The sequence below is a fragment of the Arctopsyche grandis genome, chromosome 3 (genome assembly GCF_051622035.1).
Source record: "Arctopsyche grandis isolate Sample6627 chromosome 3, ASM5162203v2, whole genome shotgun sequence".
Taxonomy (NCBI): Eukaryota; Metazoa; Arthropoda; class Insecta; order Trichoptera; family Hydropsychidae; genus Arctopsyche; species Arctopsyche grandis.
In genome coordinates, this window is record NC_135357.1 from 21,085,412 (window position 1) to 21,103,151 (window position 17,740).

Genomic DNA, 17,740 nt, shown 5'->3' on the forward strand with positions numbered 1-17,740 from the left:
TTGGGAACATCGAAAACAAATCAATGTTTCTATAACGACGATATCGATATCATCGAATTTTTTTTTTCGATTTAAATAAATTTAATAAAAAAACAAATGAATGTTACTGTATTAGATTGTTTTGCCATGTTTAAACTGTTTATATTACAAATACCGAGTGAAGCCGGCTAAAACCACTAGTCTATATATAAAACAAAACTTCATCTATTGTTACTACGTATATAGATAAAGTAAAAATATGTATGTACATATATATAAAAATCAATGTTTGTCTTTCACGTATAAATTTCTATACCATTCAACCGATTGCGATGAAACTTATAAGAGTTATTGTGGGAATCGGAACGGGAATTGCATGCGCTATTGTGGCATTGCAATGCATGCCGGGTTCAGCTAGTAAATAATAAAATAAAACAAAAGAAAATACAAAAGATAAACTCAAAAAAAGTTCGAATGCAACCAACCCACAACTTTATTTATGTACATATTTGAGGAATATAAGGTTACAAAACAAATTTCAATAATTAAACATACATATACACATCCACAAATACTGGCTGCCAGAGGATTTTCGAAACAAATTGAGCGCAAATGTAGAGACAAAAGTTCTACTTTTGCTAAATTTTTAATTTTCACTAATCATCTAGTTTATTTTTGAAAAGGTTTATCTTACTAGAAGTTACTAATTCGTCGGATACACTATTACAAATTTTAAATACTCTATTTCATATGAAATATAGTAATGAATATACATACGTATGTACATATATCAGAATACTAATTTGCTATTGGAAAAAGGAACATACTATTATATGTATATGTATAATATATGATGTTCACTTGCTTATTGGGCAAAAAATGTGGAAAACATAGATATTTTATATGAAAACCTACGAGTTATATGTATAATGTATGTATGTGTACAAACATGAATTATATGAAAAACATTTTTATGTGAAAAAAAAATACAATCTAAAAAGAAAGATGACTTACAATTCCAATTGCATAGTAGGTAGTCTAGTATATTGTATTGTGTTAATGTTTTTATATATATAAAAATAAATAGATAAGAAATATCAGTCAGAGTGGTCGATTCGCGCTGTTTAGTTGGCTTCAATTGATTACGCTCCAGTGGGTGGCAGCGTTGCTAATCGTTCTGTAACGTTTCATTTAGCAGCGAATCAATTTTTGTTGATTTTCGTCGCCAACTTTTCCTTTGATTTTCTTCACCTCGATTCATTTTCCGTTTGAAAAGAAAAACATTTATTTTTTCTCTTACAATCAATCCATCTATTTCAGTCGCTGTGAAGGCTGTCTTCCGCGATAAATCACCGACTGACGCGTCTGAAATCAGGAGACAAAACTTGTCTTTGTAATTATTTTCTCCGCCAAAAATCGATAGACTTCAATAACACGGATAGCATTTTGACGCGGAAACTGAGAACATACGTACATATGTGTGTAGCCGAATCATATAAGTCAGTTATTAGTAGTAAGTGCTTACATAATTAATTCGATAATAAGAAGCATTTGCTAAATATTGCGTTTCGATATTAGATTTATACTTCTCGGTTTTCTCGTGTGCATTCCGCTGAAAATTTTCTCGCTATAATAAATCTGAAACTCGACTCGACTCTGCAAATATAAAATTTCATATAAATGCGCGCGCTTGAGCTTTCTCTCTCCTTCTCTCGTTTTCTTTCTTTCTCCTGTTAAGTTTACGATTTCGCATAAATCCGCCAAGCGACCGCCAGTGATGATTCATAGCGACAAGAAAAAGCATAGAAATTTCGCAAGAAAAAAATGCGGCTTGAATTTGACACGTTTTACTAAATAAATGTCGTTAATAATATAGGAACGCTTTGTGTCGGCTACTTACACACATACATATTTTGTTTGTAAATAATTACGGTAAAAGAGAAATCTACGACAAAACTGTCTAATACGAAATGACTCATATGAAATGTATTAATCGAGCTAGTGTTTTTATTTTGATAAAAGTTTTGAAAATGTATGCTTCTTTTTTTGTTCAAAACGTTACGTTCTCTTGAGTAACGGAATGAAATTCTAACAAAATGTACTATGAGGTGTTTCGGGCACGATGCCATCTCGGGGCGTTGCACCATCTCGCGTATAAATTCAAAGTCTCATTTCCTAGGTTTCATCTCGTTTTTATAACATTCCGGCAATATATCCAGTTACCGAACTAGAGTATACCCCTTTCCTTTTACTACGAGTTATGCACTCGTGCTGGCGGCCGTTATCCTCGGCCGCTATCTGCGCATAAACACGTACATACGTTGTGCCGCACAAAGAGTTTCTTAACTTTTATCATTTAATTTATTAAAAAAAAGGATCGTTTGGACGATGCGTTCGTGAGTTAGCAATGTTTTCACACGCTTTTCCTGGCAACAGATGGAAATTTAAATTTTCGTTCTCCGTTGAGACTAGAGTTTTCGTCCCATGCTTCTCTTTTTATCCGACGTCGGTTGGTCCGTCCGTAATCTAACTTTGTCCCTTAAATCACTCCCCCGGAGACCAGCCGCATCCGGCCGCGGCTCGCGCGATATGGAGAGGTTTTCCCGGTGATTTTTCCGAGTCCAAACACATTTTTGGAATTTCATCTCGACGCGTTGTCACAGAGATGACTCTCAAATGTGATCGTGTCAATGATATGGGTGGTTTTGAATTTGCTTTGGCTTATTGTTTCGATAACGAGGAAGCGGAGCACTCGATCGTTACTAACGCTCTCATTGTATCATATCAAAGGGTAGTTCATTGTTGTTGGAGCATGTTTATTTAGGGGCTTAGCGACTTCGATCACGTATTATATTGGTATATATGTATCGAGAGATTCTTGTCGCTATAAAGTCGCTCGAAATAGTCAAATTAAACACTTATCAGCTCACTTACTCATTTGAAAATGAAACATCTTTATATATACATGTGTACATATGTATATCATATGAATTTATTCATTTAAAAATTCAATTTTTCAACGTTTAATCTAGCGCCCGTTCCATGGACCATTTCTCTCGAATATACCCGTTTTTTTAATCCAGTGTTTGTATTTTTGTTGCTTTCGCCGTGCCATAAATCCAGGGAAACAATGGGTCGACGGGACAAAAGGAAATGCGAAAAGTTGAAAGCGTATTAATTCCGCATAATATGCTCTTTTGTGATGCCATACAAGTCCAGATTCCATACTTTATATATTTATACGCACATAAACGATTATTTATGCATTTGTACGTGTAGAAATGTGGTTAAATATGATTTAAAATAATTTTTAGGTGGTTTTACCTATTTTATTGATCAAGTTGATTATACACTCAGTTTTCTAATTAATATTGGGATCACTGTGAAGTTTAATATGTTTAAATATGTATACATATGTATGTATGTAGGTAAATAGCGACTTTTTGTTCGATATAAAAACAAAAGTTTTTGACTCGAATAAATAATTTTTCGGTAAAAATATTCAAATGATTGAAGCCGTTGTTCGTTATTCTGCGCGTGGGGGTTCAAGTCAACCCTCAAAGAGACCATGGAGTACGACGGGACCCCGTTTTCGCGGTACAATCAATTATAAACGGATTGCTGGGTCACTCTCTAGGGAACAACCACCAACATCCAATTACACCCTTTTCGAATTGGATTGCGGCGAAACAATTCCGCGAGAATAGTTCACGAGCGAGAGAAACTATTGGCGGCACTTCCGGTCGAAAATTTCACTACATCCCTTGAATAGCGAATGATATGATCATCGTTTCGTTTCCTTTTCGACCACCAAGCATATACTAAACACTAACGGCATCACATAACGGAAATTAACCGAAATACTACGTATGTATACTTCCTATACATATATACTGGGGATTGAAACGGATTTCTGTATTTTTGTTCTTTATCCGATAAATCGTTGGTTGGGCACGTATAATTATTTACCATGGGTGTATATGTTTATATTTGAAATGTGGGAAATGTGCGAAGTTTCCGTAAGCGGAAAATCTGTTAATCTGGCATTTTCCTAGACGTGTAATACACACGCGTCTCTCACACGCACTACCTAAAAGAGTCATAACCGTTTTTTACGGCGTAAAGTTTATGTTGTTTTTGCGCGAACGAATCGAGATACTGAACGGGTACAGGGGAGGAGAGGATGAATACCCCGAACGTACATACGAGGGAAAAAAATGAAACACTCGGTCGACGTTGCAATAAAAAAGCGTAACGTACATAAAGGAACATAATTTCGTAATGTGACGCGCGAAGTCGACCCATAAAAATGATTGCACTTTAATATTCACGTGGAAAAATTCACCAGAAAATATTGCATCGCACGGAGAATTCCCTCGAATCGTAGTATGGCCTTAGACGATTTTTGTTTCAGTGGTTTTGTTATTTTGCCTGAAAAATAATTAAAAGAAAAATGTTTGGAATAGTGTTTTGGGGTTGGAGTCTGAACGAGGAGTTTTTCGCTTAGTTTATGAGTACGAAGGGTCTGAGAAGCAGTCCTGAGCCAGATTGATAGCCGCAAGTGGCCGAAGCCAGGGTTTCCAAATCCGACAACAAATTATCATCGAGCCTGGCCGTAAATCGTGTTGTTTAGCGGCCGGTAATCGAGACGTAACGCAGCAGCTTGTTGGCGCAATAAAAGAGAACGAGTAATTTATTTAGGGGAGGGGGGGATCGAAATGAACCCTGAAATCGGTGGTGCAAAGATCTTAGCTTCCCTTTTCACTAATTTTACTCTAATTTAATGCTCTTTACAGAGAAAGAAGATTAAAAGATTAAGTAATTTGTTTTTAGATTGATGGTTTTCCAAATTAATCATTAAAACTTAACATGTTTCTTATGTATGTACATGCGTATTTTTAGCATAGCTACATGTGTATAGGGATTCTTAAAAATAATTTTCAATCATGCTTTTTTAATATTTTTTTTTGTAACATTCCTAGTTTCATTTTCTCGCTATTCTTATCTACTTCTCGCCATTTCAATGTTTTTGCTCTCTTCTTTCTGCATGTCTTTCTGCACGTTTTCTAGCTATTCTTGGTTCAGTCTATCGTTTATGCAAGGGCGTGCATAAAATGTATATGCATATTTGATTGTGCGTATAAAATTTTAGTACTTTTCTCCGCGAAATCGTTTATGATGAATATTGGTGTTGGTTATATGTACCTTCAGTACATATGTACATATGTAGACATATACAGAAGTAACAGTTTTCATATATGTACATATACATGAAACATGTAAAATGATACATGATGCCAATATTGGGTTGCCCTGAGTGACATTTATGGTATTAAACTTGTATACATATGTATAAATTTAGTAGAAGTAGTAAATAATTATTTATATTTAGGTCAAATAATAAACATGTCCGGTATTAAAGAAGAAGAAATAAATAGACGTATGCATTTAGAGTGGAGTGCATTTGGACGAATTAATGTTGTTTTTAAATCAAAAATGCCACTCTGCCTGAAGAAAAAGATCTTCGATCAATGCGTTTTGCCAGTAATGACTTTTGGATGTGAAACTTGGACATTAAGCACCAAGATGCTATACAAAGTCCGATGCAATCAAAGCATTATGAAACGCTGTATGGTCGGCATTAACGAGAAAATACAGAAAGTGAAATATGTGGGTGAGAAGTATGACAAGGGTAGTGGACATATTGGATAGAGTAAAGAGATTGAAATGGAAATGCGGAGCCACGTGGCTAGAAGAATGGACGGACGGTGGACAAAAGAAGTGCTAGAATGGTAACCGAGAGAATGAAAAAGGGTAAAAGGAAGACTTCAGGGAAGATGGATAGATGAAATCGGAAATATGTGTGGGGTGAGATGGATGAGAGTATATGATGATGTATAAATTTAGAGACAATAAATTTTTAAATCACAATAAAATAGTGGGTAGCTTGGTTTTTGCCAATTTGATGAGGAACCGTTTCAACAATGAAATCAAATGAATTGGCAAGCTCTGATAGACAACGATCGAACTTGGAGTCGGTAATATCCGAGCCTGACCAGCAGAGCTACATAAATACTTTAAATAAATTATTTACAATCAAGGTCAACCCACGAGATCGAATAGGGTGGATAGCATTAACGCAACCATCAAGCTATGCTGCTGACTGATTTTAGAATGAAATTGTTATGAAATAAATGTAATTGAAACCATTGAACACGAACATATTGTTGAGTTTAGAATGATAACAAAATGTTTTACACTGAAATAACGATTAATGGCAGATACGAATTCGCACCGCGTATTTGCAAATCGAAACTAGATGTGAAACTGGCAATGTGGTGCCGAAGGATTCACTGAACCGTGAAATCACTATATTATTTGAAGAAAACAATGTGTATGTACATATATGTATATATGTATGTATGTGGAGGTACATATGTAGGTCTATACTATATATGTACATATGTATTTATAACTAAGAAATACGTCGTAATTTATATTTGTGTTTATGTGTGCACGTGTTTGTGTACGAGTTTCGAAATGTTTGTCCGAGCGTTTAATTTAGTGCGTTTGGCGCACTCTCGGCTAAATTAAAATCTGAAAAATTAAATACGGTCGAGCCGGCGAGCGTCCCGCGGCAAAAAGGTTTAACAGCCACGTCTACAAATTATTTCGTACCTACTGTGCAAAAATGAACGTAATGCCCCTAATGTTTTTCACTTTGATCGTGATAATGAGGCTAAATTTACGTACATATGTACAATGATTTGTCGGTCATTACTGTATTTTTTTTAACAAAGTGGTAATTTGTACTCATGTGGGCTTAGATTATATTTGCGGAACTATCAGAATATAAAGTGAGGAAGATTATTGGAGTTGCTCTAGTGGATGAAATTTATAATGAGACTAATTAATGTAACTGTTATAATTGATTAACTGTTTATCCTGTGAGTTATCTGTCATCACGTTGATCTAAAAGATAACTCCAATTTTATTTTTAACGATTTTTTTAATAATTCAATTCATCGAAATGGTGGTTCAAAATTAGCTCACAAATTTCGGACTAAATTTAGAAATTTCAACTAACTAACCAAGTAAAACTAATAAACACCTTGTAAAAATATATAAAAAAAAACCTTCCGAGAGATGAAGATATTTCTATTTATATGTATACAATGTATTATATCAAAACTTTATACGAGGAAGGCTTTACAGGTAAACCCCAATGCGCCTTTCCGGCCAATTATGTACAAGCAATACAGCATTTTTATTTATTATACAAGTCACTGACTTAAACGGGTGGCGGAATATCAAACATGTAAGATCAAGATTACCACTAAACGTCGAGATGACCAAAATATTTGCATTTTTAAACGTGTCTATTACGATTATTTTTCACCATCATACTGACGAAATTGATTTAAATATCTATCGTTGACTAGACCGCGCAAAATGGAAAAGTATCAAAACGATCAGAAGAATGTAGGAATTTTATCTGAATCGTTTGCAAAGTGAAATATAAAAGAGCCTTGTAAAAAGCGTAGAATTGCTGAAAAACGCCTGACGGAAAGCGTATAATTGTTTTATGCAATCGATAGCTAGAGTGTTCCATTACATGACGTCACATTCTTTTTATACGTTTCTTTCATTTCTGAATGTCATATGTCATAATGTCAGAAAAGTAATGAAGTAAATGAGTAAATTTTGAAATGTATCCATTGATCAATATGCATGTGGAATTGAAGCGTTAGTGCGATCCAGAGGCTATTATGTCGTCTCGTCCCAAATCGAATTACTGAAACTTTCCGCGTGTAATATATTTCAGGTGAAAGTACACTTGGGACAAGAAACGACAGTGTAAAACGGTCTACGGATCGCTAATAACGACACAGTGATCGGTAACGTCTCTTTTTGTTCGATATCTACAAAGGGTTAACGGGAACGGATCCGATACAAAGTCCCTCTTGCTTTTACCTTTACCGATCCACCCTTCTATACCGTTTAAACTGTGCTCACATATCGATTGAACCGCTAAACCTGACAATGGAATTCTTTGGAATCGTTCAGGTGCTCGTTAGCAACTTTGTACCTACATACATACATATATGTATACAATACAAATGTTCACTGATATCGATGTTTTTATCACATGATAGCGTATTTAATTTATTAAATATTTTCGATACAAGTTATGATGTAAGGAAACTCACACAATACAAAAGTTGTACTTTCGGTTGTCCAATTTTGTTGAAAATTTTTTGATATTACTATAAATATTATTACAAGTATATAATGTCAAAACGATAGAAATATTTTAATAGGTCAAAGCAAAATAATGAAATATTGTTTAAAAAAAATACTGTTTCGACTTCTTCTATTTTCTACTTATACGGAATATTTCTATTTTCTTATTATATGAATTTTAACCAAAACCTTATCAGGCTAGTACATAAAAAATAAAAATATATTTTTTAAGCTCGATATGTTCAGTAGTGTAGAAAAATCATTTGGTCACATTTTTAACATTTCTAAGAGGAAAAAATCCCACTTCCTGTTAATCAAATGTGCTATTTTTTATTTAGATGAAATTAATACAAGAATTATTCTGGAATATTTTCGTAACGGTCGAAAAAAATAGTGGAAGAAAAATCGAACAAGTGTAAACTACCATTTTTGGTTAACGTAACTGCTCTAAATTATATATACATACATATATGTACATATATATTACTTTATATTAAATTAAAATTTTAGTTTAATAAATTGAAAGTTTTTACAGAAAAACAAAAAACACCTCGATTCTCTAGAGTAAAAGTGCTACTTCCGGTTGAGTTAAAAACATTTTTAAAATATAAATGTATGAAATTAATTATATCTATTACATATATTTCTTTTTAGTCTGATCCATTAAGCGGCTTAGGAGGGAATTTAATACAAAAACTTAAAAAAGAGGACACTTGTAAGGGGAGGTACCAGAGTTTCGCATGATCACAATACTTCATATATTGTTACTACGTACATATGTATGTACATAGATGATATATAGAGATAGTGAAAAAGCTCTGTAAATTTACCCAATACCTATTTAATTTTTTATAATTATCGGTTACTAATATGCATAGTATTTGTTTTATTATTTATATCGGTTGAATAGAATTCGTAGAATACATATGTCTTCGATGAAAATAAATTCCTACACATCTTGTGGAAATTTATGACATGAAATGTAAAATAATTCACACACACACATCTTTAATTACGTATATGTATACATATGCTGTATCGATAAAAGATGATTAAGTATTGTTTGAAAATTTTGATGAGCTTTATTTCATTGGTGTGTGTACATATTTATTGATGTTCTACATATATGTCTTCATTTGCTTGTGCCGACACTGTTCCCGTTCTCTGGTTTCGCAACCGATCCTCGGATTATTTTAATATCTTGGCGGTCTGGAGACGAGCCAATCCTGCGCCAGAAGATGCCACCAGCTGCCACCGATGCAGCATCAGCTCCATCTCTCCCTATATGGGAAATCTTGATGAGCTGTCACTCAAAATCTATGCAAACATTGAACAGAAATCGTCAGAAGACAATACATGTACGTATGTACATATGTACATAGCTATTATGAATAAAAGAGGGTTTCACTTGATATTCAATAGGGGTTAGTGCGAATCCGACCCTCGTATAATATTAGTGTACTTTGTGTTCGACACGTTCCACTATTCGTTTTCCCGATTTTCCGGGCGTCAGCGTGCGCTATTTTCCGGACGTGCGTTTCGCTAATTTTACGTACGGGAAATTCTCGTCTGCGAATTGATGGGCCATCTCTTTTATGGGACTTTCGCTGCGAGAGGGTTGCGTTGAAAGTTATCGTCGGATATTTTTCATCGCGTATTTTCCGCGACGCTTCCGGAAAATCCGCGACATTCGAGATATAAACCTCGCTTTGTTGCTGCAAAGTCCGCGCGCCGATTTGTAGCTGCCTTATCGTTTCATTTCGCAACGTTAAATTTGAACCATTCTTCTCACTGAACTTATATGGGTATGAAATCGCAAAAATTGCGCGTGTTTTGTTGTAAACTTGTCACAAGTTTTATTGACTGCGATAACAACTTAGTCACGTAGTCAACGTCTCTATCATACAAATAAGTTTACCATATTATTTTTCCTAAAAATTCAGAAGCTTTATCATTTTATTTTGTATGTACATATATAACGAAATATAATACATATGTTTAATTAAAATCAATACATAAAATCATACATTTTTCAGCGTATTTTCAATGAAATTGTATAAATTTGTTTTATTTTATTTATTCTACGTAGCTCAGTAGTTAGCGTATGATGTTATCAACTGAGAGGTCATGGATTCAATCTTGAAACGGTTCGAAAAAAATGGTCAACCTTGCCCATTTGTCATTATTATTTGAATATAATTTCAAATTTATAATAAAAATGTTATAAATTTATACAATATATTGTTTGTTTTTAAAAGCTTTTTATTAGCTGCGCTGTCTTAGTTTAGTGACATTCCTGTCTGTCAAAAAATTGTGATCTGATTTTGAACCACTTCCACTCTTCAGGTCGCTTTGATATGTCACCAACATACGGGGGGCTAGCTAACGTTGAAGTAAGCTAATTGAGTTTAATCGTTAACGAATTCATTATCTCATATCTCATTATTTACATCGGAATCTTGTGTCACATTTGAGCGATGACATCTAGCTATCCATTCGCTCCTATCTACAACCCCCTTGCAACTCATTTAAACAGTGGTAAAACTACTTTTTTCACTCTCATTTACTCTCATCCCATATACACTTAATATTACAAGCTTTTATACTTTCTCATATTCCTTTTTTAATTCACTAAATTTATATTTTCGTATACGCATGTTCATATATGTGAATTTGTGTGGATGCATAAAATGCGCAATGCATTTTTCTTCATAGCAAAAGCACATGCGATCAATGCATCCAGGTTGGCAAAATTAGGCATCCCATTCAAATCGGATTGTTCCGATCAATTCGGGACATAGTAAGCCGAAATATTATTATATATACATGCATGTATGTAGTTATATGGTTTTCGCGCTATCGCTTTTTCATAAATAACTTCAGTAGACGTTTTCCCGCTCTTTTTGTCATCGTTGTCGTAAATTGTTGCCTCATACCGCGCTGTATTGAAATGGCGGCCGTTTTCCCCCCAGCACACAAAAAGACAATAAAACATTAAACAAAAAAAATAGAATTACAATGGCGGAATCCCATACGCATACGCGACCGTGAACAGATAACGATGGCAATACAAATGGCGGCGTGTGAAAAATATAATGTCGCCGCCATAAATCGCCGGTCAACCTGGATGGCCGCAGCGCGATATATGGCGGACCCACAGGAGATTTGTCGACATTTGAAAGCCGTAAAGTCATAAAAATCGCTCTTTTGTGCAGTCGCGATATCCTCGTAAATATAATTTAACGTTCAAAACTGCCATGCGAATTGAAATCGTCGTTCAAAAATAATATATTACTGTTTCCACGCGAGGGCGAAAATCTGATTCGTAGTATTTCATCGTGTTAATTTATTTCAAAATATTCTAATTTTATTTTATTTTAATATGTACATATGTATAATATGTCTTTTAGCATCGAATTTTTTGAATCGAAAATACTGAAATGTAGAATATACAGACGTGATTCAAAATTTGCTTCAATTTCACAACATTTATTATTCTGATAGTATTTTTACTAGAGCTGAATTCAATGGTGGAATTTCGCTCATAATGATGATACGTTTATAAAATTACATGGTTTATTACAATCACAATTATTTCATTCTACCTATGTATATGTAAAAGCAAAACATTAATTATTTATTTAAACAAATGCCATTTTATTTGATAAGCATAAATAGATTTCGTTGTTGATTATAATTAGAACATAAAATTTTCTTTTGTCACTTTTTGAAATCTTGTCACATATGTATATGTACATATAGCCAGCAGCATAGCTCGGACGTTAAGCTTCTGCTTACCGTCAAGAAGGTGCCGGGTTCTATCCCTGAATGAAAATGAATTTTTCAGAGTATGCTGTTGGTCAGACCTGGATTTGTGACTCCAGGTTGATCGTTTCCTATCAGAGTTTGCCAATTTTCTCTGATTTCATTGTTGAAACGGTTCCCGGAAAAAAAAATTGGCTAAAAATCCTTCCTACCTACTATGTCACCACTATTTGAAATTTGATGGATGTACAATAAAAATTTATGTACAATTCATAGATGTCTCGTTAATTTGCGAGTTTTTTCAGTGTCTCGCAATTCAACGACTTATAATTAAAAAAAAATGCTGCATTTGTATTTGTAATTGGCCAGGAAGGCGCATTGGGATTTTCCTGTAAGGCCTTCCTGGTATAGATGTAAAATAAAAAATAAAAAAAAATAAAAAATAAATGAATCATATTAATCGAGCTTATCTTGTATAATCGTACAAACATACATAAATATGTACATACACACACACACACGCACACTTATATATACATATATTTTTTTTTCCTTTCAAAAACCAGATTAATCATTTTGTCGAATATTTTCACATCCCCTAGTTCTGGTCTAAAAATCACAATGAATTGGGTCTCAACCCTGAGATAATGAAACTTTCAGGAATTGTTGTATGCATGTCCGGGAAGATTACTGTGAAAAAAAATCGCCCAAAAACGCGAACGGAAACGGGAAAAACGGGAATGAGTGTCATTGCAACGCTATAATTTCAAATGTCCCGTTTTGTTTTTAGAGGTGGGTCAACCACTAAAGGTCCATTCGACTATATATTCAGATAATCGTTCGACCGGTTAGAGTAGAGTATGGGTAGTGGGAGGGTTTTGGATGATGTGGGTGGTAGTGGTCTTTTCGCCGCATCCAGGTGGCTCAGCAGGCAGCAGCCGGAGCGTGAAGATAAACGTCTCCGGGTTCCAGGTTCACCTTCGGCTTTCAACTCGGTTTAGTGAAGCGGGTTAGATTTATGGCTGCTTGTATCTGATGCTTCGGTATAAATTGTAACTGTACCCATTTATACGCGAACGCTCTGAATATAAAAACGAGGGCTAAGGTTCGACACCACCCACTCACCCACTCACCTACTTAAACCTCCACCCCTCCTCCCATAGATCCATCCACCCGTCTATTCAAACCGGGCTCTTGCCGTCAGCTTGAGTACATATGTAAATGTAAGCATGCGTAATACCGTATGATACTTATGCATACACATATGAAACGTTAGCAAATTTAATATGCAACGTTGCGTTGAATACAAATCAAGTTGGGAGCGAATGCACTGTACTTACACTTCAAATTAAACGCGAAAATTTTCCAGTATCGGATTGATGGTCCAGTGTGGGTACGGAAAACCCTGTCAACATTACTATATACATACATACATACATACATACATGTAACCGGAGTGGTTCTTGACTTTTAAAACAGGTGGAGCGCGAGAAGCCCCCTCCTTCCACTCTTACATATTTATTTTTTTCCAAAAAAATAAAACTTTATATATTTTAAGTAACATTTATCGCAAGGAAAATTACTTTTTTTTAACAAATTATCGACTTGGTTCATTTGGTGTTCTGAAAAAGCGAAAATTTGATTAATAAAAAGTATCTTATGGTAAAATTGTCATGTTGTGATTGATAATTTAATCATACATATGTACCTTGCAAAATATAGTTGAAACGTCGAAATGCAAAATATAGTTGAAATGTCAACACTCAATTTTTCGAATCGTATAAAGAATATAGACGACTGGAGCTGGCGTATTCTGCCCCTAAGAGACCTTTACTCAGCCAGTTAAAAGCGACCTTCTGTATTCGATAATATAGATCGTTTTTCTGTCCGACTGACTGTCTACACTCTACACACAGTACAATTCGCAGGTGCCGGAGTAGTAGGTAAACTGAAGCTGGCGACCACGGGGTCACGGCAGATAAGTGACTGCCCCGAACTGAATTATGAACCGGCTCTACTCACCGCGTGGTGAGTGATATAATAAATAAAGTCTCGCCAAACACTTATGATACCAACAATATGCAAAATTTAATTTCTTTTTTGGTTAGGAGAAATGTGTGTGGGGCAGTGCCCCGGTTGCCTTTAAAGATGAACCGCCACTGCATATGTATGTATGTATATATTTGGAAGACCTAACAGGTAAACCCATTTCGCATTCCTGACCAATTACAGACATTTTATAAAGTAGCATAGAAATATTTATAGACAAATTTTGCAGAGTGGTAGCATATTTATATAATAATCAACAATGATTATATTAGGAGATTTTGAGGATTTGAGATACTATTTGAGATGTTATCACCGGTCGTCGGTCATGTGATCGATCCCCACGATTTTTTTCAAATATCTTTTAAATACATATACTTCATTAATAATTTATATTTCATTGTTAAATATGAAAAAAAAGGTAAAAACTACCTACCTACCTACATGTCAACAATATAAAACACCAATAGAAAAATTAATTAATTAATTATATAAATTTTCAATATATGTTGGCAAATTTTCTGCCAAGAGGAAACATTGGTAGCATTTAGTATATATAAAAGTTTTTTTCTTTTGTTATTGTATTCGTATGTATGTATGTATATACGCTTTAGTAGTGGTTTAGCAGCTGTGACGTAGATATGTATGTATGTCGAATTGAAACGACTATATATATATATATATATATATATATATATATATATATATATATATATATATATATATATATATATATATATATACATGTATATATATATATATATATATATATATATATATATATATATATATATATATATATATATATATATATATATATATATATATATATATATATATATATATATATATATATATATTATATATATATATATATATATATATATATATATATATATATATATATATATATATATATGATTTGTATATATGATATATATATATATATATATATATATATATATGATTTTTACCCACGAGCCACCATTGCTCTTAGTACTAGAATCAGTATACTATTAAGTACTAACGTTTAGATTTAAATATTGAGAAATTCCACAGTTTTTACTGAAATCAATCGTTTTCCACTAACTTTATATTTGTACGCGTGAAATATAAAAAATAGTGGTACAAAAATACGGCGAGCGTTATCTCAGACAGACACACAGACGGAATAGCGATATTATATGTATTAGACGATGGGCTGTGCAAATATGAGACCTTCGGTTAAATTACATATACTCAAAAAATAGTTAAACATCACGAACTTTTTGGAGAGGTATTGATACTGAATACAAATTAGTCATATAATCAGTCAAATTTTGTCATGATTAAAAAAAATTATAAAAATCGTCAAATATGGCAAGCTTTTCGTTATGTATGTATGTATGTATGTAGGTTACACGTCTGGTTCTACATACTTACATACATAGAGTGAGCGTAAACTCTGGTAAGCTTAAAATTACATTAACATTGGAGACAGAAGTTTTGTTTGAAACATTTTGATGTGGTCAAGCTGAAGTTGTAACATCCCAAACATTTTGATGTTTTTGATTATTGTGAATGTACATATATAAAGTAGCGTGTCGACCGTGTCATTTTTTATATAATATTTCGCTGTTTCGGTAAGAGGGTGGAGGGCGAGTTGTCGTGACGCAAATACTTAATTCGAGTGACATTTTTATACAAATCCCATTTGAAGAGGGTTTAGCTTTTGACGTTCAGCTTTTAAACCCAATTACTGAAACATTTTAAAAACGAACTTTTGTTCACCACTTTACCGGTATGTGACCAAAATTGCTTATTACGAATTTGAATGCGGCAAGCGAGTTAAATTTATTTACGTTAAATTATTTACGCAAAGATGAAAGATCTCACAATGCACTTCCGTTTTGGTGAAATATAATATCAACGGTTGTAAAAAGTGGTCACGTTCGAAAAATAAATCTACGAGTATTGTATGAGAATTATGGTCAAAGTAAAAAAAAAGTTGTCTCGTTCGAGAGTTGAGATATTTTTGCTTTTAAGGATTGTCCTTTTTTGCCGTGCAAACCCCTTTCGTGCGAACTACCCCAAAAAGACTCGACTGTTCCTTGTAAATAACACACCCTTCAACTTAACGACCGAACTTTCGCACGGCAAAAAACAGCGTTAGTTCAATCTTCGATAAATAATAAAATCGTACTTACGCAACTATACTATAACAGCAAAAAATATAATACTATGTACAACGGTCAATCGTTCGTAATAAATTTTATATATCAATTTTATTTACGGCTAGATACTCGATTGTGAAAAAGTTTATTTTCCTTTGGGGTAATGCGAATTCTTTTAATGGTATGCGTTTGACATTTTAAGTGGCACCCAATTTTTTGTAACAAGTCATTGCTCACCCAAACGACTATTTTTCATTTGCAGTATGTGGCACTACAATTTTAGTATTTTCTAACTAAAGGCAAACTATTCACATCTAGAGGATCTAATCCAGACGACAAACTTCGTAGACCAATACATATACATATGTATGTATTCCGTAAGCTGATAATGAAGTTTTATAAGTACTTGACCTGTACGTTTTGCTGTTGCCTTTTGCATGGTATAACATTGGCTTTAGAATCTCGATATTAGTATACTTATTTATATGTATGTAGTGTACATGGGTATAAGTTCGCTCTTGCCAAAGTGGCGTAGCTAGGAATTTTGGGCCCTCATGCAAAATTTATCCAAGCCCCGCCCCCCCCCCTCTTATCCTGATTATTAAAAATATGAGATGAAATAATTAAAATTGTTTTTAGATACATATTTAGATAAGATTATTATATAGTATAATAATTCTACAAAAAAAATAAATTTAACTTTGATGAGTCCTGTGGATATTTTTCCAATTAAGTCTTATTTTAATAATGCCGTTATTGGATTAATTATTCCACTTGAACCCAAACGGCTTTTATGATTTGCAGTGATACAAGCCCAAATAGTTGCTTGGATCTTTTCACATTTCTGGATGGTAAAATAAAGGTGAAAGTCAAATCATTTTTCTTACTTTCGATGTTAAATTATATAGCGTGTACCAATTATTATTATATGTATAAAAATACGCTATTCTGTGTGTGTGTGTCCTAACGCTAGCCGAACATAATAATGAATCGATAAAAAGCTTAAACTTTGTATAAATTCATTCAGAATCGAACCCGCGTACCCTCATGCGAACACAAATATCATCTTATAGGTATACCTGAGTTCAGAGAGTTAGCCACGAACCCAACGTCGAATTTTCAATTGGCCTTCTTTTTTTAAACATTAATTGAAATTGTTTCCTTCTCACCATATAAAAATACGTAATAATAATTTTATTTAGTTTTTTTTTGTTTTCATATTAAACAATTAAATATACATTTATATTTTTTAATTATATTATAACGATATTTGAAAAATAAAATGAAATTGAAATTGCGGATATGTATATGTGTATATATATTTATATTATATTAACTAATTTTAGTCGTTTTTTTATGTATATACTTTTTATAGTGTCTTATGTATAGATATAGTATAATGTGTAAGAGCTTAAGTTTCCTAAGCGCATTGACGAATGTGAATTTGAATATGATATATTGCTAAGCAGGTGCTACAAAGGTATTAATTTTCCATTCTACTGCATTGGACGGGTTGTCATCTAGTATTCGTGACGAGGGAGGCTGCCATCCTC

The 17,740-nt window shown here is 33.5% G+C and overlaps 1 protein-coding gene across 3 annotated transcripts in view; it reads left to right on the forward strand.

The window, feature by feature from the left end:
• Positions 1-17,740, forward strand: part of Neto (Neuropilin and tolloid-like) — a 91,108-nt gene that overhangs the window by 48,671 nt on the left and 24,697 nt on the right. The window contains exon 1 of one of the 3 annotated variants that reach the window (XM_077446710.1): positions 1,079-1,158. The exons of 1 other annotated variant lie outside the window; for it this stretch is intronic. The gene's annotated coding sequence lies outside the window, so the exon portion shown is untranslated. Of the gene's footprint in view, positions 1-1,078; positions 1,159-17,740 lie in introns of those variants that run through there. One more of the 3 variants, XM_077446711.1, reaches the window with a different exon arrangement.